Below are 23,142 nucleotides of genomic sequence, written 5' to 3' on the forward strand. Positions count from 1 at the left end.
ACCCTCCATTCCAGCACCTTGGAGTAGACTTTACCGGGGAGGCTGAGAAGTGTAATGAACCCCTGTAATGGCACACACTCTCTGGTCTCCCTTTTTGAACAGGGGAACCACCACCCCGGTCTGCCACTCCTTGGGCACTGTACCCGACTTCCATGCAATGTTAAAGAGACGTGTCATCAAAGACAGACCCTCCACAAACAAAGCTTTTAGCATTTCTGGGCGGATCTCATCAATCCCTTGGGCTTTGCCACTGTGGAGTTGTTTGACTACCTCAGTGACTTCCACCAGGGAAATTTACGAAAATCATCCTCCAGCTCTGCCTCTACTAGAGAGGGTGTGTCAGTCGGATTTAGGAGTGTTCCTTCCACCGCCCAATTACCTCCCCAGTTGAGGTGAGATTCTCAATTCTCAACAGACGGCTGAAGAGACCCCAAAGGAAGAGGTGAAAGGTTTGCTTTCCCTAAGTGCTGTTTCTGGGCAGTTCAATCATAAAACTTGCCACATCTGGTGCCGCAGCCAGATAAGGCTCGGTGCCTGACTGTTAAAATGACAAAGAAACACTAACCAGAGATTACAAACAGCCTATCAGAAATCTTTTGGAAAGAGGGCAGGAAACCCTAAACTGCCTCCCACACACACGTAACCATGGCAACTGACCTACTTCTTTGTTAATTACATCACATCAAAGGATATTCTCCTCTTCACGCCCAGATGTGAGAAACTCCAGGACTCCAGAGGACAGCCCTGAACTCTTTGTGTAAACAAAGAGTACTGTCTCCTCAAAACTCAAAGCATTACCTTATTTAATTAAATAATCTTTAAGTTACTTGACTAGGTCTCTCCACTCCATTCGAGTAGTTATGTTACCATTACCGTTGAAAAGAATCTAAATAAGTTAATTTTGCAGTGTTTTAATTTTCAGCAAGGTCACCTGACATTGCCTCATTTTATGTTGTAACCAATGCTTTGTTCCCAACACTTTATGACACTTCCTTTAAAAAGGATATGATAAAGAAATGTCATCCTATACTCGATTAAATTTCCAGCTTGAATTTAATGTTAAATCACTAAATTCCCCAGATCCTGAGCAAAGGGTTGTTTTAGGATTAATCAAAGCTATCCTCATGGAACCAGAGCTTCCCCAAGTGGCCAAAACAAGTATTACATGCCATCGTACTGAAATGCCGTTAAATGTATAAATTTCACTCTGTATTTACCTGTTCATAATCTGATGCCATTCGTGTATCTTGCTTATATTCCCTAAGTAAGAACGTGTAACAGCCAATATTATCCAGAAAGCTAGTTAAGTTCCTCTCATCTGATGTGATTCCTAGGAAATGCTAACCTTAAGGTTGAACTACTGACAATTGTTTTCCTTTTATCAAATGCTTAAAACTAAGAACGGTATACCCGTTTGACAATTAAGGTTTGATTGTAGGAAGATATTTGATTACAATACACGCTGTTGAGGGGTTTGCTAGATAATAGATTTTTGAATAGACATATTAAAAACTTTAAGAAAAGACCTCAGGGGAACAAAGGACTGCCCCTCTGGTAACCACACCCCAACAAACAAAAACAGCGACACATGCTGTTTTGCGCTCTCTTCTCTTGCTCTCCTCAACTGCACTTCGGCACGCGCCCAGTGTGCCCTGTTCTTTTTAAGCTTTATTTGTCGAGCTAACTTACACTGATCCCACCGACGCCGGCCCCAGCCACGTGAGCCCGCCAGCAGTAACAGAGAACATCCAAAAAGAACAGCCTAATTGCCAGACCGAGGACGGTCAACACTGGAGTGTTTTTCTTCCTTCAGACACGGAGAACTCCTGGAAAATTCCCTAGCAGAAAGCCAGGAATCGGGCAGCTAGCATGGGGACCCGAGCAACAGGCCAAGGCAGGCCACCGACCCACAGTAAGGCAAACCAAGGCATTCTGTGATCAGTGATGTCCAATAGTCTGTTAGTCCATTATCTTTAGTCCTTAAAACTCCTAGACAAATTTAACCGAGTCAGTATCATCTAACTGCTTTCATTAGCTCATTAGCTGCCCATGTGAATCAAATTCTCCCCACAATAGAACTCCACATCCTCATTGTTTAGCCATTGTTTATTTCTTTGATGTATATTGAACCGCATTTTTATGTCACCTCAGTTAGTTAATAAATTTCACCTTAATCACAGTAATTGTGTGTGTGTATTGCCTACCTCCAAGTCCCTGCCATGAGAATTTATCCCTTCGATATGAGACTGACTGATTTAAGATAATTGAGCGATTATTGACTAACTGATCACTAGTGAATAATTGTATAATTATTAAAATGCTACCCAGAGGTCTGGAGACTCTGGGTGAATTAAACCTCCGGTGGTACCCCGCAAAACGAGAGCTTTATGAATAATATTCTCTGAATATTAAAATTCATAATTTTGTATTAATTCTCATAAGTTTATTAAAAACAAGTAATAATAATAATTATTATTATTTGTAGAGCACTTTTCAAAAACAAGTTACAAAGTGCTTTAACAAGTGTAAAGAATAATACAAAAAAACAAGATAAGAGCATGAAAACATTGAAAAGACTAAAATACAGATTAATATAAAATTAGTAAAATACAATCAAATAAAAGGGATAAAATAAAGTCAAATAAGATCGGGAAAGGCTCTCCTATAAAAGTATGTTTTAAGAAGGGACTTAAAAGAGTTCACTGACTCAGCCGACATGATTTCCTCGGGCAGGCTGTTCCAGCTGACAGCAAATGCTCTGTCCCCTTTAGTTTTCAGTCGAGACTCTGGAACAGACAACAGACCCCTGCCCGAGGATCTCAAGGTACGTGCTGGTGCGTATGGGACTAAAAGGTCAGAAATATAACAAGGCGAGAGGCCATGAAGAGCTTTAAAAGTGATCAATAGAATTTTAAAGTCAATTCTAAAACATACTGGGAGCCAGTGTAATGAAGCTAAAATAGGAGTAATGTGGTCATATTTCTTTGTTCTGGTTAAAAGCCTGGCAGCTGAGTTCTGGACAGTCTGGAGTCGATCAATAGATTTTTGGGTTAAACAGGTGAAAAGGCTGTTGCAATAATCCAGGCGTGATGAGATGAAGGCGTGTAAAATGGTCTCGGTGTCCTTAAAAGTTAACATAGATCGAATTTTAGCTATATTTCTAAGTTGATAATAACATGATTGAACAAGCTTTGTGGTGTGCTGCTCGGAATTTAAGTAGACATGCAACACTGTACACAGCTTTGACGGTTCCCCGCTTCCCTCTCCTGAGGTGGTGGACAGTTCTCCGTGTCTTTTCCGAACTTCTCCCACACCCACTGCTTTGCTTCGGGCCTGTCGGTAACTTGCAACCGCCTCCGGAGTCCTCCGAGACAACAAATCCCAGAAGGCCTCCTTCTTCAGTCAGACGGCTTCCCTGACCACCGGTGTCCACCATGGTGTTCGAGGGTTACTGCCCCTTGAGGCACCTAAGACATTGAGACCACAGTTTCCTGCTGCGGCGTCAGCAATAAAAGCTTTGAACATTGCCCACTCATGTTCAATGTCCCCAACCTCAACCGGGATGCCAGAAATGCTCCGCTGGAGGTTTGAGTTGAAGATCTCACGGACAGGGGCCTCCTCCAGACGTTCCCGGTTTCGGGTCTGTCCAGAGTCTTACCCCACCCCCTGACCTAACTCACCACCAGATGGTGATCAGTTGATAGCTCCGCCCCTCTCTTCAGCGTCAGAAACATGCGGCCTCAAATCAGATAAAACGATTACAAAATCGATCATCGTTCTTCGGCCTCTGGTACCACATACACTTACGAGCATCCTTATGTTCGAACATGGTGTTCGTTATAGACAATCCATGACTAGCGCAGAAGTCTAACAACAAACACCCACTCGGGTTTAGATTAGGGAGGCCGTTCCTCACCAGAGGAACATTTATGATACTCAGCTAACATGTCAGGTGACAACTATTTACATAGAATATTGTGTAGCCTAATTATAATATTACGGATCTGACTCTGTTACATTGCACAAACATACAACATATAAAGACTGGCAGCAGTCACCATAGACTGTAGGCAGTCACCCAATGTGAATTTGGTGATCAAGAAAAAACTTTAGAACAGGTTGCTTTACGGTCCAAAATATGATGCTGAAAATTTAATTTAAAGAAATAAAGAGTAAATTAAAGCTGCAAGCAGCGTTGGGCGGGCCCTCGCACTTATAAGCGCGTCCGCGTGTGAGCCGGCCGAGTTGCATATTCTGGAGCTCTGCCGGTGCGGCTGTGAATTTGCTACGCGGTTATGACGCCGCATGAAGGTGTTATATGTCACTTCCTGTGTCCCCTGTGTGGAGCTACATAGCACTTGCCGCTATGAATATAAATCGGTATTGACGTGTAGATGTCTGCGTGGTGGGAGAGTTATCAAGCACGTAAAGTTTGTTTCAGATGTGAGCATGTACACTGAACAATAATGTACCCAAACAATAAAATAAATTCCTTTTATATTTCCCTGCCTTGTTGTTTATGTGTACATACAGAGGAAGAATGTGAGAACAGCACACATTTCATCGTTACTGTGTGTTAGAGCATGTGAGAACAGTGGATACTTTTAATACAGCCCACACCCCTAATACTGTGTAACTATAACAAGTAGAGAACAGAAGAAAAAGATGTTCTTTCTTTACAACTGTCTGCATAGCTTATTCATATTGTGTAATGAATGAAAATAAATAGGCCTACTAGGCTCCTCTCTACTTTGACATTTAAGATTAGCTGGTTTGATCCACCTTCATACACATGTGACATTACTGTACAACTTGAGAAAGGTGAGTTGTTTTCTGCTCCAGCCTGCCTAAAAGAAAAGCGTTTTTGGGATTAAATGGACTTTAATAGCTGCTGCAGTGCAGGATGAACTCAGAACAGACCCATTTCTCACCTTATTATTCTAAATCATGCAACGAAGAAGAAGAAATGCATAATAAATCCTGGGACAAAATCTGTCCACAGCATGTAGTCTGATGAACAAGACTTGTGTTATAGCTGACTTGGGCAGTGAAATGTTTAATTTTTTTAATTCATGTGGTCATAGTTGTCCACAACTCAAATCAGAATATAAGAAGAAATGTTTTATACCACCTCAAGAAGGCTTCCTATCAGAAAGTTAGGAAGGTATTTCAAATGTACAACTGCAGTACTTAATTCTAAGTAAAGTAATTTCCCTGACATTACTGTGTTACGCATGTAACAGGTTTTATACTTCCTGTGAGTATAATCCAATCAATCTTATTTTCATACTGTATATCCGTTGTGTAATTTGATAAATTGTGTTGTATGTGGTGCTCGCATCGGGTACAACTGACACTTCATTGCCCTCTTCAGAGAAGACTCTGACTGCAACATGCGTCTTTGTAAAGAGAGAAACGGGCAGAAAAAGTCTCTAACTCTGCCTGTCAGCTCGCTCTGCTCCGTTAAAACTGAATTTACCATACAGAATTGAATACGAGTGCACTCCAGATTTAGCTGCAGCTAGCTGACCGTGTGCTTCTCCCTATACCGCAGTTCTGTGTCCATGCATGCAGCAAACTGAAAGCACCGTCTGTCGGAGCGTCTACGTGAAAAGAGAAGGAAGACATTGCTGGTAGTATTGTCTTCAGAGTTGTTAAACACCTCAGCGCACTGAAGGAAGCCATCTGACTGTGTGAGGGGCAAGATCGTTGATGTCTGCAGGCAGAGTAGGAGCTCTCCTGTCTGACTGGTCCACCAATAGCAGAGAAGATGACCCCTTGAGACACAGCCCCTCCTCATTTGCATAATGAGGCAGAAATGCATACAAAAATTTAAAAAAGACAGGCAGAAATAAATACCATGGGTGAAAATAAATAAGGTAAATAAATACAAAGGAAGAATAAAACAGACAAAATATTAAAACACACACATAAATAAATACATTAAAAAAATTTGTAATAAATAAAGTTGAATAAACAAATAAGGTAATTATAACAAAGGTGAATAGTAAAGGCACTAATTAAAATATATACATTTATGTCTCCTTGTATAATTTAATTACTACCTACATTTATTTATTTACTTTATTTTTTTGTGTATTTAATTGGATGCTTATTTATTTATTGAGCATTTATTTATTTCTGTATTTATTTCTGACTGTGTCAGGATCGGTCCTCCATAACGGGGTGGGAGAGTTATCAAGCACGTAAAGTTTGGTTCAGATGTGAGCATGTACACTGAAGTTACAACAACTTCCTGTCGCGGTGGCAGCCCGGCTGTCGGTGAGTGTCCTGTTTCTTCTTTCCCTCACATTCTGGTTTCCCCTGTGCCTCCTCTCTCTCTGTGTGTGTGCTCTGTCCCTCCCTGCTCCGGAGCCCGGCTGGCTACCCACACCTGCACCTCGTTTACCTCCATCCCCGGCCGCCGCACCTGCCAGCCATCAGCCTCATCACTGCCAGTATATCAACCCCGGCTTTCCACTCCACCCTCGCTCGATCGTCGCAGCTCTTGACCTGGTGTCGCCGCTTCGTTCTGGCTTTATTTCTTATACTCCTTTTGCCTCTTGTCCTCTTGCCTACTAACCCTGTCTCTGTGTTTTTCCCCGCCAGGTTCACTCACCTCTGCCTCCCAGCTCGGCCAGCCGGGCTCGCTCGCCTGCCTCCTCCTCTCGCCGCCTCCACGACACCCCCCCCGGCTTCTCCACTCGCACCCCGCCTGGCCCCCGTCTCCGTGTCCTCACCTACCCGTCTGCCAGCCTCCCCCCTAGCCTCCAGCCTTGTGCCCTCCGTTCCTCCAGCTTCTCGGTTCCCCGAGTCCTCGTCTGCCTCTCCCCCTCCTTCCACCTGCCCTCGCCTCGAGCCTGTTTTTTTCCCTCAATAAACCTCTTTTTCACCCTCAGCGTTGCGTTTGGGTCCGTTCTGTCTCCCACCGTTACAGAACGATCGAGCCACTATGGACCCAGCACGCTCCCCCTCCCCCCCCCCTCGACCGACCCCACTCCGCTGGAAGTCATCCGCGCCGTCGCCTCCCAGGGAGCGGTCCTCGATCAGCATGCGGCCCGGCTCCAGTCAGTGTCCGATGCGCTCTGCTCCCTGGGCGAGGAGGTTCGGCGTCTCAGTGCGCGGCTCCCCGACCCCTGCTCCACTCGTCCTCTGTCCCCCTCTCAGTCTCCTCCTTGTTCGCTCTCTGCTGATTTTGTCCCAAGCGCCCCAGTAGGCGCGTTCACTCCCCGCGAGACACCCGTTTCCCAGCCTGATAAATTCTCTGGCGTTCTGGGCGCGTGTGACGGCTTCCTGGTTCAGTGCGCCCTGGTGTTCAAGAGGCAACCAGTGTCTTTCCAATCCGACGAGGCTAAGATCTGTTACGTCGCTGGGTTACTCCGCGACCGGGCTTTGGCCTGGTACGCTGCCGTCAGTGAGGGCCAGCCCCACGTTCTCTCCTCCTACTCCTCTTTGTTGAGGAGATGCGGAGAGTCTTCGATCGCCCGGTGCGAGGGAGAGAGACGCCTGGTCGCCTCCTCTCCCTCCGCCAGGGTGATCGGAGCGTGGCGGAGTACTCGGTGGATTTCCGTATTCTGGCGGCCAACTCGGGTTGGAACAGTGAGGCGCTCCGGTGCGTGTTCCTGGACGGCCTCAATAATCGGATCAAAGACCTGCTGGCCGTTAGGGACGCCCCGGAGGGTCTCGATGCCTTGGTCGAGGTAGCCACCGACCTCGACAACCGCCTGCGGGAGAGAGAGAGGGAACGTGTCGCCCGCGCTTCCTCCTCCCGCTCCAGCCTCACACCGTCTCGGGCCTCTGTCCTGCCGCCCCCCGCGCCCCGATCGGCCGTCCCGCCTGTGCTCCCTGCTCCCCCCACACTCTCAGCTCCACCGTCCCTGAGCCCATGCAGCTAGGCCGAACTCACCTCTCTCCGGAGGAACGCGAACGCCGCCGTCTCGCCGGGGAGTGCTTCTACTGCGGGAAGCCCGGTCACTTTTTGTCCACCTGCCCTGTTCGCCCAAAAGCACCTGCTCGCCAGTAGGGTTGGGACTACTGGCGAGCAGGGCCCCCTCCCCCAACCCCCGCGTCCTCCTCGATGCCTCCATCACCTGGGAGAGCATCACCCAGCCTCTCAAGGCCCTGATCGACTCGGGCGCGGACGAGAACTTCCTAGATTACCAAATAGCTCGCCGCCTTAAGATCCCCCAGGTCCCCTTAGACACCCCCCTTCACGCCACGGGTCTAAACGGCCAGCCTCTCGCCATCGTCACCCACCGCACTCCTCAGTTATCTCTTCTCTCTTCCGGCAATCACCACGAGTCCCTCGCCTTCCACCTGATCTCTTCCCCTGCCGCCCCTCTGGTTCTTGGTCTCCCCTGGTTATCCTCCCATAACCCCTATATCGATTGGTCGCGGGGGAAGATCAGGAATTGGAGTACTTCTTGCCATTCCTCGTGCCTCCTGTCTGCCCGAGCCCCCGGTGATCCGGTTCCCCCGGTCTCTCCTCCGCTCCCTCCCGACCTGTCCGGGGTCCCCGATGTCTACCATGATCTGGCCCCGGTTTTTAGTAAGAACCTAGCCCTGTCACTACCCCCCCACCGCCCCTACGACTGCTCCATAGACCTCCTCCCGGACGCTCCCCTCCCGTCCAGTCACCTGTACAATCTGTCGCGACCGGAGAGGGAGTCTATGGAGCAGTACATTAAGGACTCCTTAGCCGCTGGCATCATTCGCCCTTCATCCTCCCCTCTTGGGGCGGGTTTTTTTTTCGTAGCTAAGAAAGACAAGACCCTCCGCCCTTGTATCGATTACCGGGGGCTCAACGCCATTACCGTTAAAAACAAGTATCCCCTCCCGCTCATGGATTCGGCCTTCGAATCCCTCTCCCGGTCCGCCATTTTTACCAAACTGGATTTGCGTAATGCCTATCATCTGGTGCGGATCCGGGAGGGGGATGAATGGAAAACCGCGTTTAACACCCCTCTCGGGCACTATGAGTACCTAGTCATGCCCTTTGGCCTTACCAACGCCCCCGCGGTTTTCCAAGCCCTGGTTAATGACGTTCTTCGCGACTTCCTCCACCGTTTTGTTTTCGTCTATCTTGACGATATCCTGATCTTCTCCCGCGACCCTGCCCAACACACTGAACACGTCCGTCTGGTCCTGCAGCGGCTTCTGGAGAACAGGCTCTTCGTCAAAGCAGAAAAATGTGAGTTTCACTCGCCTTCCGTCCAGTTCCTCGGTTTTATTATTGAAAGGGGGCAGCTCCGCGCCGACCCCTCCAAGATCCAGGCGGTCGCGGACTGGCCTACCCCCACCTCCGTTAAGCAACTACAACGCTTCCTCGGTTTTGCAAACTTTTACCGCCGCTTTATACGCGATTTCAGCACCGTCGCCGCCCCCCTAACCCGCCTCACTTCCACCTCGGTCCCTTTTGTCTGGTCTCCAGAGGCCGCTGCAGCCTTCTCTCGCCTCAAGTCCCTGTTCACCTCCGCCCCCGTCCTCACCAACCCTGACCCCTCCCTTCAGTTCGTGGTCGAGGTGGACGCCTCGGACGTGGGCGTCGGCGCCTGCCTCTCCCAGCGCTCCCCCAAAGATAACAAACTGCACCCTTGCGCCTTCTTCTCCCGCCGTCTCACCCCCACCGAACGAAATTACACCGTGGGGGACCGAGAACTGCTGGCCGTTAAGCTGGCTTTAGAGGAATGGAGGCACTGGCTTGAGGGGGCTAAACTCCCTTTCCTCGTCCTGACCGATCATAAGAATCTCTCCTACATCCAAACTGCTAAAAGATTGAACTCCCGTCAAGCCCGGTGGGCCCTGTTTTTTGATAGGTTCAACTTCTCCCTCTCCTACCGTCCTGGATCCCGTAACACCAAGCCTGACGCTCTCTCCCGACTCCATTCCCCGGACGCTCCCCCGAACTCCCCGGACACCATTCTGCCCCGCACCTGCCTCATCGCCTCTATTGTTTGGGAAGTTGAATCCGCTGTTCGCCGCGCCCAGTCCACTGAACCCGGCCCTGGCCTCGAGCCTCCTAACCGCCTCTATGTCCCGTCGAGTGTCCGCTCTCAGGTTCTCCAGTGGGCGCACGCCTCCAGATTCAGTTGCCACCCCGGGATGGCCCGTACCCTCTTCCTTCTTCGCCAGCGATTCTGGTGGCCTTCCATGGACAAGGACTGTCGGTCCTTTGTGGCCGCCTGTGAGGTGTGCGCCCGCGCTAAATCCTCCCATCAACCACCCGCCGGCCTGCTCCGCCCTCTCCCGGTCCCCGGTCGCCCCTGGTCCCACATCGCCTTAGACTTCGTCACCGGACTCCCCAGATCCAACGGGAACACGGTCATCCTCACCATCGTCGACCGTTTCTCCAAATCCGCCCACTTTGTCCCCCTACCTAAACTCCCCTCTTCCTTGGAAACCGCCCGCCTCCTCATCAACCATGTCTTCCGTCTACATGGCATCCCTCAAGACATCGTCTCCGACCGGGGGCCTCAGTTCACGTCCCAGGTCTGGAGAGCCTTCTGTCGCGCCTTTGGCGCCACCGCCAGCCTCTCTTCGGGTTACCACCCCCAGACCAACGGACAGGCCGAGCGAGTCAACCAAGACCTGGGAGCGGCACTCAGGTGTGTGGCGTACAGAAGCCCGGCCTCATGGAGCTTACAGATCCCCTGGATTGAGTACGCCCACAACTCCCAGGTTTGCGCTGCCACTGGAATGTCCCCCTTCATGAGTTCACTGGGCTACCAACCCCCCCTGTTCCCGTCCCAGGAAGCAGAAGTAGCGGTCCCCTCGGTACGGGCCCACTTCCGCCGTTGCCGCCGCATCTGGAAGGAGACCACGGCCGCCTTACAGCGCACCGCGGCCCGCAATCGCCGGTTGGCAGACCGGCATCGCACTCCAGCCCCCGCCTACCGGCCTGGACAACAAGTGTGGCTCTCCTCCAGAGACCTCCCCCTGCAAACTTCGTCCAAGAAACTCGCCCCCCGGTTCATCGGCCCCTATCCCATCGAGGCCGTCATCAACCCCTCCGCGGTTCGCCTGACACTCCCCCCTCACATGAGAGTCCACCCGGTCTTCCACGTCTCACGGGTCAAGCCCGTCTCCACCAGCTCCCTCTCTATGCCAGTGGCAGCGCCTCCCCCTCCCCGGATGGTCGACGGACACCCCGCTTACACTGTGCGCCGCCTCCTGGATGTGCGACGTAGAGGTCGAGGCTACCGGTACTTGGTGGACTGGGCCGGCTACGGCCCAGAGGAGCGCTCCTGGATCCCTGCCAGTCAAATCCTGGATCCTTCCCTCCTGTCCGACTTCTACCGGGCTCACCCAGACAAACCGGGGGGTCCGCCTGGAGGCGTCCGTTGAGGGGGGGGCCCCTGTCGCGGTGGCAGCCCGGCTGTCGGTGAGTGTCCTGTTTCTTCTTTCCCTCACATTCTGGTTTCCCCTGTGCCTCCTCTCTCTCTCTGTGTGTGTGCTCTGTCCCTCCCTGCTCCGGAGCCCGGCTGGCTACCCACACCTGCACCTCGTTTACCTCCATCCCCGGCCGCCGCACCTGCCAGCCATCAGCCTCATCACTGCCAGTATATCAACCCCGGCTTTCCACTCCACCCTCGCTCGATCGTCGCAGCTCTTGACCTGGTGTCGCCGCTTCGTTCTGGCTTTATTTCTTATACTCCTTTTGCCTCTTGTCCTCTTGCCTACTAACCCTGTCTCTGTGTTTTTCCCCGCCAGGTTCACTCACCTCTGCCTCCCAGCTCGGCCAGCCGGGCTCGCTCGCCTGCCTCCTCCTCTCGCCGCCTCCACGACACCCCCCCGGCTTCTCCACTCGCACCCCGCCTGGCCCCCCGTCTCCGTGTCCTCACCTACCCGTCTGCCAGCCTCCCCCCTAGCCTCCAGCCTTGTGCCCTCCGTTCCTCCAGCTTCTCGGTTCCCCGAGTCCTCGTCTGCCTCTCCCCCTCCTTCCACCTGCCCTCGCCTCGAGCCTGTTTTTTTCCTCAATAAACCTCTTTTTCACCCTCAGCGTTGCGTTTGGGTCCGTTCTGTCTCCCACCGTTACACTTCCTGTGTCATGGCGAAGACTTGATCTCTGACGCCACGCCACGGACACACCCATTGACGAAAACTCGCAAATAGCACAACTTTTCATCTTCAATGCCTTTAGAAGGCACAGCACAAATTTGAAGTCGGTCGGACTAAATCCCTAGGAGGAGTTCGTTAAAGTACGAAGTGTGTAAATCATCCAAAATTTGACGTAAAATTCAAAATGGCCTACTTCCTGTTGATTTTAGGGCATCGCTCCAAGAGGCTTTTTTGTGCGTCTGGACAAGATACACGTACCACAGAAAATTCGTGCACGTAGGTAAAACGTGCGGCGGGGGCTGCTTCGTTAAAAGTCACTTCCTGTTGCCAGCAGGTGGCGCTATGACTGTCTGTGAATGTCAGCATGTACATGTGTTCAGGGCGGGACTCTCATCCTACATGTACAGTTTGGTCCAGATGTGAGCATGTACACTGAAGTTACGACAACTTCCGTGTCATGGCGAAGAGTTGATCTTTGACGCCACGCCACGGACACGCCCATTGACGAAAACTTGCAAATAGCACAACTTTTCATCTTCAATGCCTTTAGAAGGCACAGCAGAAATTTGAGGTCGGTCGGACTAAATCCCTAGGAGGAGTTTGTTAAAGTACGAAGTGTGTAAATCATCCAAAATTTGACGTAAAATTCAAAATGGCCGACTTCCTGTTGGGTTTAGGCTATGGCTCCAAGAGACTTTTTTGTGCGTCTGGACAAGATACACGTACCACAGAAAATTCGTGCACGTAGGTAAAACGTGCGGCGGGGGCTGCTTCGTTAAAATTCACTTCCTGTTGCCAGCAGGTGGCGCTATGACTGTGGGTGAATGTCAGCATGTACATGTGTTCAGGGCGGGACTCTCATCCTACATGTACAGTTTGGTCCAGATGTGAGCATGTACACTGAAGTTACGACAACTTCCGTGTCATGGCGAAGAGCTGATCTTTGACGCCACGCCACGGACACGCCCATTGACGAAAACTTGCAAATAGCACAACTTTTCATCTTCAATGCCTTTAGAAGGCACAGCACAAATTTGAGGTCGGTCGGACTAAATCCCTAGGAGGAGTTCGTTAAAGTACGAAGTGTGTAAATCATCCAAAATTTGACGTAAAATTCAAAATGGCCGACTTCCTGTTGGGTTTAGGCTATGGCTCCAAGAGACTTTTTTGTGCGTCTGGACAAGATACACGTACCACAGAAAATTCGTGCACGTAGGTGAAACGTGCGGCGGGGGCTGCTTCGTTAAAGGTCACTTTCTGTTGCCAGCAGGTGGCGCTATGACTGTGGGTGAATGTCGGCATGTACATGTGTTCAGGGCGGGACTCTCATCCTACATGTACAGTTTGGTCCGGATGTGAGCATGTACACTGAAGTTACAACAACTTCCTGTTTCATTGCGAATCATCGACGCCACGGACACGCCCATTGACGAAAACGCGCAAATAGCACAACTTTTCATCGTCAATGCCTTTAGAAGGCACAGCAGAAATTTGAGGTCGATCCGACTAAATCCCTAGGAGGAGTTCGTTAAAGTACGAAGTATGTAAATCATCCAAAAATGGCCATAAAATTCAAAATGGCCGACTTCCTGTTGACTTTAGGCTATGGGTTCTTGAGGCTTTTTTGTGCGTCTTGATACGATACATGTCCCCAGAAAATTTCGTACATGTAGGTTGAACGTGAACGAGGGGCTAATCATTTCCAATTTTCTAGGTGGCGCTAGCGAGTCATTTTGCCACGCCCATGTGCGAAACTTGTAGAATACGAAATTTTTCACCGGTTCTGACATGTTTGCAAATTTTGGTGAGTTTTCGAGTATGTTTAGGCCATGTCATTTGGGCCTACTTTGCAGAAAAAAAAAAAATAAATAAAAATTAAAGCTGCAAGCAGCGTTGGGCGGGCCCTCGCACTAGTAGCGCGTCCGCGCGTGAGCCGGCCGAGTTGCATATTCTGGAGCTCTGCCGGTGCGGCTGTGAATTTCCTACGCGGTTATGACGCCGCATGAATGTGCTATATGTCACTTCCTGTGTCCCCTATGTGGAGCTACATAGCACTTGCCGCTATGAATATAAATCGGTATTGACGTGTAGATGTCTGCGGGGTGGGAGAGTTATCAAGCACGTAAAGTTTGTTTCAGATGTGAGCATGTACACTGAACAATAATGTACCCAAACAATAAAATACATTCCTTTTATATTTCCCTGCCTTGTTGTTTATGTGTACATACAGAGGAAGAATGTGATAACAGCACACATTTCATCGTTACTGTGTGTTAGAGCATGGGAGAACAGTAGATACTTTTAATACAGCCCACACCCCTAATACTGTGTAACTATAACAAGTAGAGAACAGAAGAAAAAGATGTTCTTTCTTTACAACTGTCTGCATAGCTTATTCATATTGTGTAATGAATGAAAATAAATAGGCCTACTAGGCTCCTCTCTACTTTGACATTTAAGATTAGCTTGTTTGATCCACCTTCATACACATGTGACATTACTGTACAACTTGAGAAAGGTGAGTTGTTTTCTGCTCTAGCCTGCCTAAAAGAAAAGCGTTTTGGGGATTAAATGGACTTTATTAGCTGCTGCAGTGCAGGATGAACTCAGAATAGACCCATTTCTCACCTTATTATTCTAAATCATGCAACGAAGAAGAAGAAATGCATAAGAAATCCTGGGACAAAATCTGTCCACAAATACTGTACAGCATGTAGTCTGATGATCAAGACTTGTGTTATAGCTGACTTGGGCAGTGAAATGTTTTTTTAATTCATGTGGTCATAGTTGTCCACAACTCAAATCAGAATATAAGAAGAAATGTTTTATACCACCTCAAGAAGGCTTCCTATCAGAAAGGTAGGAAGGTATTTCAAATGTACAACTGCAGTACTTAAATCTAAGTAAAGTAATTTCCCTGACATTTTTGTGTTACTTTACTTTTAATAGACCCATGTAAGAGGTTTTATACTTCCTGTGAGTATAATCCAATCAATCTTATTTTCATACTGTATATCCGTTGTGTAATTTGATAAATTGTGTTGTATGTCGTGCTCGCATCTCAGAGAAGACTCTGACTGCAACATGCGTCTTTGTAAAGAGAGAAACGGACAGAAAAAGTCTCTAACTCTGCCTGTCAGCTCGCTCTGCTCCGTTAAAACTGAATTTACCATACAGAATTGAATACGAGTGCACTCCAGATTTAGCTGCAGCCAGCTGACCGTGTGCTTCTCCCTATACCGCAGTTCTGTGTCCATGCATGCAGCAAACTGAAAGCACTGTCTGTCGGTGCTTCTACGTGAAAAGAGAAGGAAGACATTGCTGGTAGTATTGTCTTCAGAGTTGTTAAACACCTCAGCGCACTGAAGGAAGCCATCTGACTGTGTGAGGGGCAAGATCGTTGATGTCTGCAGGCAGAGTAGGAGCTCTCCTGTCTGACTGGTCCACCAATAGCAGAGAAGATGACCCCTTGAGACACAGCCCCTCCTCATTTGCATAGTGAGGCAGAAATGCATACAAAAATTTAAGACAGGCAGAAATAAATACCATGGGTGAAAATAAATAAGGTAAATAAATACAAAGGAAGAATAAAACAGACAAAAATATTAAAACACACACATAAATAAATACATTAAAAAAATTAGTAATAAATAAAGTTGAATAAACAAATAAGGTAATTATAACAAAGGTGAATAAGTAAAGGCACTAATTAAAATATATACATTTATGTCTCCTTGTATAATTTAATTACTACCTACATTTATTTATTTACTTAATTTTTTTGTGTATTTAATTGGATGCTTATTTATTTATTGAGCATTTATTTATTTCTGTATTTATTTCTGACTGTGTCAGGATCGGTCCTCCATAGCGGGGTGGGAGAGTTATCAAGCACGTAAAGTTTGGTTCAGATGTGAGCATGTACACTGAAGTTACAACAACTTCCTGTGTCATGGCGAAGACTTGATCTCTGACGCCACGCCACGGACACACCCATTGACGAAAACTCGCAAATAGCACAACTTTTCATCTTCAATGCCTTTAGAAGGCACAGCACAAATTTGAAGTCGGTCGGACTAAATCCCTAGGAGGAGTTCGTTAAAGTACGAAGTGTGTAAATCATCCAAAATTTGACGTAAAATTCAAAATGGCCGACTTCCTGTTGATTTTAGGGCATCGCTCCAAGAGGCTTTTTTGTGCGTCTGGACAAGATACACGTACCACAGAAAATTCGTGCACGTAGGTAAAACGTGCGGCGGGGGCTGCTTCATTAAAAGTCACTTCCTGTTGCCAGCAGGTGGCGCTATGACTGTCTGTGAATGTCAGCATGTACATGTGTTCAGGGCGGGACTCTCATCCTACATGTACAGTTTGGTCCAGATGTGAGCATGTACACTGAAGTTACGACAACTTCCGTGTCATGGCAAAGAGCTGATCTTTGACGCCACGCCACGGACACGCCCATTGACGAAAACTTGCAAATAGCACAACTTTTCATCTTCAATGCCTTTAGAAGGCACAGCACAAATTTGAGGTCGGTCGGACTAAATCCCTAGGAGGAGTTCGTTAAAGTACGAAGTGTGTAAATCATCCAAAATTTGACGTAAAATTCAAAATGGCCGACTTCCTGTTGATTTTAGGGCATCGCTCCAAGAGGCTTTTTTGTGCGTCTGGACAAGATACACGTACCACAGAAAATTCGTGCACGTAGGTAAAACGTGCGGCGGGGGCTGCTTCGTTAAAAGTCACTTCCTGTTGCCAGCAGGTGGCGCTATGACTGTCTGTGAATGTCAGCATGTACATGTGTTCAGGGCGGGACTCTCATCCTACATGTACAGTTTGGTCCAGATGTGAGCATGTACACTGAAGTTACGACAACTTCCGTGTCATGGCGAAGAGCTGATCTTTGACGCCACGCCACGGACACGCCCATTGACGAAAACTTGCAAATAGCACAACTTTTCATCTTCAATGCCTTTAGAAGGCACAGCACAAATTTGAGGTCGGTCGGACTAAATCCCTAGGAGGAGTTCGTTAAAGTACGAAGTGTGTAAATCATCCAAAATTGACGTAAAATTCAAAATGGCCGACTTCCTGTTGATTTTAGGCTATGGCTCCAAGAGGCTTTTTTGTGCGTCTGGACAAGATACACGTACCACAGAAAATTCGTGCACGTAGGTGAAACGTGCGGCGGGGGCTGCTTCGTTAAAGGTCACTTTCTATTGCCAGCAGGTGGCGCTATGACTGTGGGTGAATGTCGGCATGTACATGTGTTCAGGGCGGGACTCTCATCCTAGATGTACAGTTTGGTCCAGATGTGAGCATGTACACTGAAGTTACAACAACTTCCTGTTTCATAGCGAATCATCGACGCCACGGACACGCCCATTGACGAAAACTCGCAAATAGCACAACTTTTCATCGTCAATGCCTTTAGAAGGCACAGCACAAATTTGACGTCGATCCGACTAAATCCCTAGGAGGAGTTCGTTAAAGTACGAAGTGTGTAAATCATCCAAAAATGGCCATAAAATTCAAAATGGCCGACTTCCTGTTGACTTTAGGCTATGGGTTCTTGAGGCTTTTTTGTGCGTCTTGACATGATACATGTCCCCAGAAAATTTCGTAGATGTAGGTTGAACGTGAACGAGGGGCTAATTTTTTCCAATTTTCTAGGTGGCGCTAGCGAGTCATTTTGCAACGCCCATGTGCGAAACTTGTAGAATACGAAATTTTTCACCGGTTCTGACATGTTTGCAAATTTTGGTGAGTTTTCGAGTATGTTTAGGCCATGTCATTTGGGCCTACTTTGCAGAAAAAAAAAAAAAAAAAAAAAAAAAAAAAAAAAAATAATCCGAGCAAATTCAATAGGGACCTCGCACGGTCGTGCTCGGGCCCTAAAAAAAAAAATAAAAAAAAAATAAATAATCCGAGCAATTTCAATAGGGACCTCGCACGGTCGTGCTCGGGCCCTAATAAAGTGATTTTATTAAATTTATTTTTCATTGTCTTTTATTTGATACTGGGACTAGTGAATGTATCGTGGAACGGAGACGGAGCTGAGTGAGTGAGAGGTTGGCAGGAGATCGAAGGAAAATAGTTTGAACGGAGCAAAGGCAGATTTCAATCGAACTGTATCATGAGTATAGCAATGTGTTATATTTCAGATGGTGACGATAATGGGTTTACTTCAGATATGGAGTTTAGCCAAACTAAAAAGGCAAGGAAAAAATCTTGGTCTGAAGCGAATAGTGGAGGAGAGAGTACTCCAAGACAAGTTAACAAAAAGATTAAACCTAAACCTAGTGGGAGCAGTGATGACAAGCAGGAAGAGTGGAAAGTTATTATTATGCTTTGTAATGATAAAGGTCACTTTCATCCAGTTCAGGTGACCAAAGCAATTGAGAAAGATATGGGGAAAATTAAATATGCTAAACTATTGAGTAACAGAATAATTCTAATTTCAGCAGTAAATAAGATTTCAGAAAATGATTTTGAAAATGAGTAACCTTGGTGGTTGAAAGATTAAAGTGCATGTACCAGGAATGGCAGCAAAGCTAAAAGGTGTTATTTCAAATTTCTCTGGAAATGTCTGTGGAAAATGTGAAGAGTGAGATAAAAGGTGGGAAAGTATTAGAGGCCAAAAGACTCCAAACTAATAAAAGTAGTGTCAGATCAGACAGCCTATATGTACTGTACTGTACTGTTTTTGAAAAGTCTTTGCCTTGTGAAGTCCAAATAGGATGGATAAACTACAAAGTTAGGGAGTATATTTCCCAACCGTTAAGGTGCTTTAAGTGCAAGAGAATGGGACATAGTACAACAATGTAAATGGAGACAAAGATGTGCGAAATGTGGAGGAGAACATGAATATGGCAAGTGTAATGCTGTAATTGTGGAGGTGAGCATATGCTGACTGTGTGGTCCAGAAACAAGCTAAAGAAGTACAGAGGTACAAGGTTGTGAATAAGGTATGCAGAGGCTTTAAAAAGCATGGGCACTTATGAAACTGAGGAAAATAGACCAACAGAGTGTCATGAAAACCTGAATGAAAGTGCAAGGCATGGAGCAGGCCTACCCCAGAGGATGGGCATAAGGAGATTTCAGTCAGGACCAGTTGACACAACACCGGTAACCACACTACAACCATGTAGGCACAAGTGTGTAGTGAAGGAGAACACTTTGATTGTGGAAAAAAAGAGCTTTGTAGCTTTTATATGTAAAGTTGTGAATGTTGTGCTACACGACAAGAAAGAAAAAGTGACAGGATCAAGACAGTGGTAGAAGCTGCAGAGGAGTTCCTTGGTATCAGAGATTTAATAGCTGAAGATATACATGGTATGCTAAGTACTAATAATGATGCAGGGTCTCAGAGTATTATTTAAGCTTATAGTGGTATTCCGCCTCTTGCAATGGAATGCTAGGAGTCTGACTGCAAATGGTCAAGAATTTAAAAAGTTTGTAGAAGAGTCTGAAGTTAAACCTGATATTGCTTGCATTCAAGAAACTTGGCTACGGCCTCACCTTGATTTCATTTTACCTGGTTATAAGTCTCTATAATTCTGTCTGGTGGAAATCACGGTGGAGGATGTGCAACATTTGTAAGGGATGGGATACCATTTAGAATAGAAACTACAACAGAAATAGAATGTGTAATTACTGAAATTTACAAATCAGACAGACACTTAGTAGTAATCAACTTATATAACCCTTGCAAATCATTAAGCCTAGAAACCTTAAAGGGAAACAATAAAGAGACAAGGAAAGAAATGTGGTGCAGAGACTTCAAAGCACATAATAGCCTTTGGGTAAGTAAGCATACTGATAGTAATTGAGAAGCAGTAGAAGAACTGATGGAGGTTAGACAATTAGTTTGTTTAAATAAAGGAACGGCACAAGAGTTGACATACCTTTGTAGTATCCAATATTTATGCATTTGACTCATAACAGTTCAAAATAGCACTGTAGCAACAGGACAGAGGGTCAGTGACCTTCTACAGGGAGAGCAGTGATTGGTGGTTATGTAGGGACTGAACCCTTCTATAGAATTTGACTTCTAACCCCTTGTTTTGTTACTTCCTGTCTAGATTGTCTTGAAGGGCATTTTGGAATGAAGGCTGCCAGACATGTTTTTTGTTCTCACACTGCATAAAGTTGATATATTGTTAAAAATAATACTGCAAGAAACATGTGTTGGAGAAATTGTTATCTTTTTGTTTTTCGAGACTCAATTAAGTCAGGGGGGAAATATGTAGTATCCAATATTTATGTATTTGACTCATAACAGTTCAAAATAGCACTGTAGCAGCAGGACAGAAGGTCAGTGACCTTCTACGGGGAGAGCAGTGATTGTTGGTTATGTAGGGACTGAACCCTTCTATAGAATTTGACTTCTAACCCCTTGTTTTGTTACTTCAAAATAGTACTGTACCCTTCTATGGGTTTGACCTTTTATTTTGCAGACTCAAACCCTGCTATGGTACTAACAGATACTAAACATATCCTATATAAGCTGTGTTTGATGAACAGAGAGAGAGAGAGTGGCCATCGGGCTGGGTCACTCTCCAAGCTGCTGCAGAGCTTGTAATTGATGCTGAACTCTTTGATTTAATAAACTTTTATGATCAAGAACAGTGTCAAGCGGGTTTCCTCTCAACACATCATCGAACATTATTGTTTGGACACCACAGAAATTGGCACCCCAGATGGGACCGTGTTGTGCCTAAATTCATTGTTCCATCACGGGCTCCGTCGAGCTGATTCCCACTCCAGACGCTGGCGTATATGGTGAGTTTTCTCATAAACTGTGGGCGCTGGTCAGTTTGTGTGTCTGTGTGTTCGTTAAAGGGTACACCGGTTCGATCCCGTGTGAATGTTTGCGGTTGGATGTGTGAGAGTACTCCGTTCTAAATTTTGTTTGCGTTGTAAATGTAAATGCTCCGTACTTGTATAGCGCCTTTCTAGTCTTTTCGACCACTCAAAGTGCTTTTACACTACATCTGCATTCACCAGTCATACACTGAAAAACGCTCAAACGGAAACTAACATTAACACTCATTCATACACTGGCGGAACAGCCGACAGGGGCAAATCGGGGTTCAGTATCTTGCCCAAGGACACTTCGACACGCAACCAGGGGGAGCCAGGGATTGAACTGCTGACCTTCAGATTAACGGCCAACCCGCTCTACTTCCTGAGCCACAGCCGCCCAGGAGCTGACAAATTGGACAAGGTTTTTGTGGTCACTCATGGGGTGGACTTGGAAGACAAAATTACGCTTAAGGATGTGATTTTAATGCAGGAAGCTGCTTCTATGATTGATAAACAGTTATGGCTAGACCGAGGTGCTGTTAAGGATTCTATGGGTCTTTGGAGAAATCACGAGGGGCTGATAGTAGGGTCTCTGGACCTGTTAGGTCTGATGATTCAGGAAGCACATGGGTTAGCTCATGTTGCCAGGGGGGAGGTTAGGAGAAAAATAACAAAGGAGTATGGTTTTGGGCACCATATTTGCTTGAACAGATTGACTATGTCATAGGCAGGTGTACAATCTGTCTGAAAAATAATGTCCACAAGGGTGTTACTGTTCTTCCTGGTTACATTCCCACCCCAAGGGGTCCTATGCGTGAGTTGGTTGTTGACTTTGTCGATATGATAAAACCAGTTGAAGGGAAAAGATACATGCTAGTGGTTGTGGATAGATTTTCACGATGGCCGGAGGCTCGATGAGCAAAAAAGGAGTACAGTGCAACCTGGGGACAAGGTGTTCGTGAAGGTATTTAGGAGGAAGTAGTATAACGAACGCCGTGAGGGACCATTTGAAGTGGTTCATAGTACTGGAACAGCTGTCCAAGTTAAAGGGTCTCCAATGTGGTATCATTTATCACATTGTGTTAAAGCGCCTAGTGAAGAGATGCCACGCGTGGACAGAAAAGATGGTGAAGGCTGACAATAGGGAAGAACAGGTAGAAGTAGAGATGCATGACAATATCCAGAACGAAACCTAGAAGGAGATATTGTCCATTCAGTGGACAACGTTGATGATCATGTGTACACTTCTGATGATGCCAGATATCCATCCATCCATCCATCTTCATCCACTTATCCGGGATCGGGTCGCGGGGATGATGCCAGATATGACTCTGCAATTGATTGGCAGTAAAGGAGATTTGGGGACATTGATTTTCAATATGTCCCAGAAACAGCAGGGCCTATTTCAGTGGAATATGAAACCGCAGAGGTCACCAAGGGCTGCACCTCTGTTACAGGAGAAGCCAGTGTTCCAATTAGACAAAACAGCCCCAGACCAGTTTGGAAAAGAGTCAGACCAAAACGTTACGAAAACTAGGATTGAAGTACCTCTAGGAGAGTCAGATCAGCTCCCATGTCAGTGTATGAGAGAAAATAGCGGTGAAGGGTTCAGTGGGAAGATAGCCATGGCAGAGTTTTAGATTTGGTAGGAGCATTAAAATCAATAAAGTATGCGTTGCTGAATGATATGAGAAGACTGGAGATGGAAGGTGATTGCAGTCTTTATGTGTATGATTCCCAGCAGGAGGATCAAGGTGATTATAAATGTATGTTTTATAAAGCGAGGGATTAGAGCCGGGACTTGGAGGTCAAGTAGTGACCTTGGTGGTGATAGATGGGAATAACAGTAAAGTGATCCAAGAGGTAGAAAAAACAGGAAAATCAAGAACAGTAACATCAACACTTCAGCCTGATGCAAGAGCACTAGGAAGCAGTTAAAAGAGTTAATACATCAACTAATGCAATTATTTTAGCAGAAACCTCCTCATACAACCATTGTAAATATGACACAGACACCGACTACAAATCTTTGGGAAGTAAAGGGTATGGTAGACGTAACTCAGAAGTCTACGTTACAGATGGAAACTGGGGAGCAAGTGTTAGAAGAGAATGATGAAGATTCATCTGAAACCGTTCAGAATATTATCCCACATGTACAAAATAAGTTCTTTACTTTTGATAAAACACCAGAAGATATGACTGATCAATATCGCTCGTTACAGAAGAGGGAAGCTACATGGAAGGCATATGGGTTTGATTCTTCTGTTTTGAAAA

Source organism: Micropterus salmoides, unplaced genomic scaffold (assembly GCF_014851395.1).
Source record: "Micropterus salmoides isolate LMB-PRFRI ecotype aquatic unplaced genomic scaffold, ASM1485139v1 Ms_hic_scaffold_18, whole genome shotgun sequence".
Classification (NCBI taxonomy): Eukaryota; Metazoa; Chordata; class Actinopteri; order Centrarchiformes; family Centrarchidae; genus Micropterus; species Micropterus salmoides.